The sequence below is a fragment of the Mytilus trossulus genome, unplaced genomic scaffold, assembly GCF_036588685.1.
Source record: "Mytilus trossulus isolate FHL-02 unplaced genomic scaffold, PNRI_Mtr1.1.1.hap1 h1tg000050l__unscaffolded, whole genome shotgun sequence".
Lineage (NCBI taxonomy): Eukaryota > Metazoa > Mollusca > Bivalvia > Mytilida > Mytilidae > Mytilus > Mytilus trossulus.
The window spans coordinates 3,127,932-3,133,164 of NW_026963292.1; positions in this window are offsets into that span (position 1 = coordinate 3,127,932).

The following is a 5,233-nucleotide window of genomic DNA, read 5'->3' on the forward strand; positions in this document are numbered from 1 at the left end:
ACTCTGCTGGTGGACAATTAGTCCCCGAGGGTATCACCAGCCCAGTAGCCAGGACACATTTGTGTAATTATCTGATTTTGTTACACCACTTTGCTGGTGGACTATAAGTCCCCGAGGGTATAACCAGCCCAGTAGCCAGTACTTCGGTACTGGCATGAAAATACGGATTGTTTATTGTTATTAAAATTTGCTGTTACAAAATATTAGAAATTATTACAAATGAAGGAATGTATCTCTCTCATGCAAAGCTTTGATTCCTTTCACGGATTTGGCTATACTTTTTGGAACTTTTGGAGTATAGCTCTTCATCTGTTATATAAGCTTTGGATTTCAAATATTTTTGCCTCAATCATCACTGAAGAGACATGTATTGTCGAAATGCGCATCTGGTGCAAGAAAATTAGCACCGTTAATTTTTTACTCTAATAACGTTTCCTTAAATAAATTATTTTTACTTTACTTTTTTCAAAGTTCTCAAATATATTCTCAGATATGTTTGCTCGGCTGATCTATATAAACGCCATGATAAAATAAAATATGTAAGGGTTCCGCGGATCCCAGCCTACTTTTGTTGTTAATCACACACAAAACTAAATAATCAAAATAATCAATAAGAATATCCCTTTCGGTACTATCATTTGATTGTAATAAGCTTCTGTCCAAGATTGGTAAAAATCCAGGCTAGTTTAAGAATTCTAAAAATGTTTTAAAGTTTATATACAATGATATATTTTATAAGAAGAATTTTTTTAATCAAATTTACTTCTAAACACTATCTTATGATCAAAAACAAGCTTCTGTCCAGGTTTGGTACAAATCTACTATAGTTTATAAAAGTTATTAAATGTTTTAAAATTTTAACCACAGAGTGAATGTAATGATAGAAAAAAATAAGTCCATTTATTAGTAAAATACGGACAAAATTGAATTTTACTTTTACAAAATTTACTCCTGGATACTATCTTATGAAGATTAATAAGCTTCTGTCTAAGTTTGTTAGAAATCCAGGATAGTTCAAGAAAGTTATTAAAATTGCAAAAACTAACCGCAGAGAATTTTTAATAAAAAAAATAAGAAAAGCAAAGACTTGAAAAGCCATTACTGGTAATTATGACAAACAACAGACATGCATATTGCCACAAAATTACGCAATGCTGAACAAATTTACCCACAAATGTTCAACTACTAAGATATGTTGCGACAAAGAAAGCACCGGAAAATGATAAATAGATATAGGAAGATGTGGTGTGAGTGCCAATGAGACAACTCTCCATCCAAACAACAATTCAAAAATTAAACCATTATAGGTTAAAGTACGGCCTTCAACACGGAGCCTTGGCTCACACCGAACAACAAGCTATAAAGGGCCCCAAAATAACTAGTGTAAAACCATTCAAACGGGAAAACCAACGGTCTAATCTATATAAACAAAACGAGAAACGAGAAACACGTATATATTACATAAACAAACGACAACTACTGTACATCAGATTCCTGACTTAGGACAGGTGCAAACATATAGAAATAAAAGGAAACGTTAACAAAAACAGATAGACATGCGACAAAAGGAGTATATATAAATGTATGCATAAGTAGGGAATATAAATTCGATATCTTCAATTTAAAAAATCTGTGTAAATTTGAACATTTTTGTATTCATTCCTTTCTGAGATCTGCTAGAAATAGAAAAATGATTCGGTTATCATAGTTATGGCCAGAAAAGACGGGCAATTCTCGTAAATAAATATTTACGACCTCTTTAAGTTTGTAAAACTTTAAATTTTTCGACAAACCAAAATCTGGTTACCTTATTCACAACAGTTAATTGACCAAACGCTCGAAAGCTTGAAACGTTCTTTGAAATTATCCAAATCACCATATTATAAGGAAAGTCATGTAATGCTCACTATTACCAACAACGAGCGTAACGTCCTTGTAGTCTGACGCAACGTAGATATCAGACATACAAATGACGCCACTGACAAATCAGTTTAATTTATGTTTGCAACGTAATATCATACAAAAGAACACATTATATTACCATTCAATCCCTACAATGAAACACAAATTAAATGCCCTTTATAGCAGTTGATGTCACATACAGGTATGATACCGTTAACTGTTTAGGAAACAGCGTTATTGCAAATTAGATCAGGTTATGTTTTAGCTGTCTGGATGTTTAATAAAACTTGGATTTGGATTGTGTTATATTTCTTCTGTATTTGTAGAATTGCTCATATCTAAATAATCTGTCGAAATATCGAAACGTTGAACGTGTTCATGGTCTTCGTCGCAGTACCTTGTATACACCCTTTGGTGTTTATTTGTGTTAAATGATGTATCAGTGGAGTCGATGCAATCGTTGTCTTCATTTAGTAATTTCTTTGATACTCCATGACAAGCATCGCCTATTGTTTGTCCAAAGAATAAATGTGCAGGAAGCTGTCCTTTTTGATAATCTATTCCACCTGTTTCCTTCCTATTTAGCAACTCGATAGATTCTATGTATGTACTGTTTTTATTTCTACAGTCATGTATCTCATTTTTCTCACTCAAATTAATATTCATTTCATTCGACGTTGTTGTTGCTTTCTCATATTCATGATTCTGTGTACTTTGATCTTTTTGCAGTTGTTGATAAACGTGAGAATATTTATAGCTAGAACTCATATCTTCTGACGACTCGGATCCAGGTGAACTCTCGGAATTTTTAGGAACATGAACCGTAACTTCATAGCCATCTGATATACGTTGTCGCTCACTAAGAGGTTGGTAGGGATTAAGATATCCAGTATGATCTGGACTGACAAGGTCACAGTTCGAAGAATGACTTGAACTGGATTCCTTAGATGTGCTTGGATTTTCCATTTCTTCCTCTGCAAAATATGGATCAAGATAACTTGAGGTATCATTGTGACTACTTGATTTATCAGTACAAGCCTTAGATACAGCTGCATTGCTATTCCTTAATTGTGGTGTTGCTGCAGTCTCCTTGTTGACCTCTGCTATTAAGTGTTCGTCAATTTCATCGTATATTTCAATGTATGGTGGTTCAGCTATCTCTTGTCTCATTTCTATATCTTCACCTCCATTTTGTCTTGGTATGTTAATTGAAGATCGTTTTCGATATGAACGAATAAAATGACTTAATCCAATAATTATCAGAAATCCAATAACGCAGAGTGTGTATACAATCAATTCCATGTTTGAAGGTCCTACAAGATCAACAACATAAAGCGTTATGATAAAATAGCAGAACTCAAGAAGAGTATAACATTGAAAGTTCAATGACATAACAACAAAAAAAACACATATAGCTGTCGTCATAAATTTCTGAACAAGTTGAAATTGAGAATGGAAATGGGAATATGTCAAAGAGACAACAACCCCACCAAAAAACAGACAACAACCCCACCAAAAAACAAACAACAGCCGAAGTCCAATATGATTCTTTAACTCAGCAATAAAATACCACATCTGGAGGTGATCCTCAGCTGGTCCCCAAATAAAATTATGTACTAGATCAGTGAGAATGAACCTCACACTAAACTTCAAATATAAAAAAGAAGATGTGGTATGATTGCCAATGAGACAACTGTCCACAAGAGACCAAAATGACACAGACAATAACAACTATAGGTCACCGTACGGCTTTCAACAATGAGCAAAGCCCATACCGCATAATCAGCTATAAAAGGCCCCGATTAGACAATGTTAAACAATTCAAACGAGAAAAAACAATTCAAACGAGAAAACTAACGGCCTTATTTAATAAGAAAAAAAATGAACTAAAATAGAAAAAAATACTAGACTAAAAAAGGTTAGTCGCTACTGACTTGGGACAGACGCAAACATGCAGCGGGGGTAAAAAAGGTTTTGTGAGATCTCAAACTCCCCCATTACCTCCAGTAATTTTTTTTTATCTATATGACTATAAATGTTTATCTGTCATCCGTCGGTTTTTTATTTTTCAAATAAATTTCAGAGATCTTCGGTGTAATGTTGATATTTTGTACATTGTGTATTTTGTTTTCTATCCAATCGAGCTGGAGATAAAGGATACTACAGATACCTCATATATTGACTTACATCTAGAAATTGACAATGAGGGTTGGTTGAACACTAAAAATTACGACAAAAGAGATAATTTCAGCTTTCCTTTTCTATGTAGCAACATTTCATAAGCGCCTGCATACGGAGTATATATCTCCCAATAGATACGATATTCCCGGGCTTGTATTTCCAAACATGATTTCCTTGATAGAGGATTGCTACTCACAACATGCACAAGGAAGCTTTTAAACCAAGAGTTCCAAATGGTTTGAAGAAAACTTGCATTTCGTTGATATTTATTTTCGTGGTTTTTGCAAAGTCTGCATACATTTCTTTAGAACACTTGATATTCATTGAATATTAAAATTCGTGCTTCCAAAACACCCACGAAATCAACAAAAAAGGTATTAAACTAATATTAATAAATCCACAGTATATATTTACTAACCGTCTCTGTTTGAAGCTTTGTCTAGGAACAAATAAGTGGTAGTAACATTCTGTGATGTGAAACTGTATTCTACTAATAAAACAGGCTTTTGTTAAAATATATCTTTACAAACTTTATCAGCTTTTATATCAAACTGATTTTTATATTCTTATGTTTTGTTTTCAATGATAGATTCTTCTCATGGAGCACATCGTATTTTGTAAATGCAGTGTCATCAATGGTTTGATATGTCTTGTCCTGCCCAACACACCAATTATATGACGATAGTTTGCAATACATTAAGACTGACAATCCTCTGAGAATATTAGGTATACAGAATATTTTTTGTTTTTATTTTCGATTTTTCAATGAACCGAGGTAGTGCTGTCCAATGATTACGCATGCCAATTAATGAGATTATTCGATCTATAGCACCATTATCAGGAATTAGACTGCTATTCTTTATGTTTTGAAGAAAAGAGCCAGTAGTCGAGTGGTTGTCGTTATTAATTGCTGTCATATTATTTTTCGTAAACGGTTAAGTAGTAAATAATTTGTCTAGTTTGAATATTTTACCATTTCTCATTATAATGCCTTTTATTGCCGACTATATGGCATGTGTTTAACTCATTGCTTTGCTTATAATTGCTAGGATTCATATCATTTGAACTCTGGTTGATATTTGTCTCATTGGTATTCATGCCAAATATTCTCATTTTATATCAGCTGCCACATTCTTGCCCTCTGATTAAG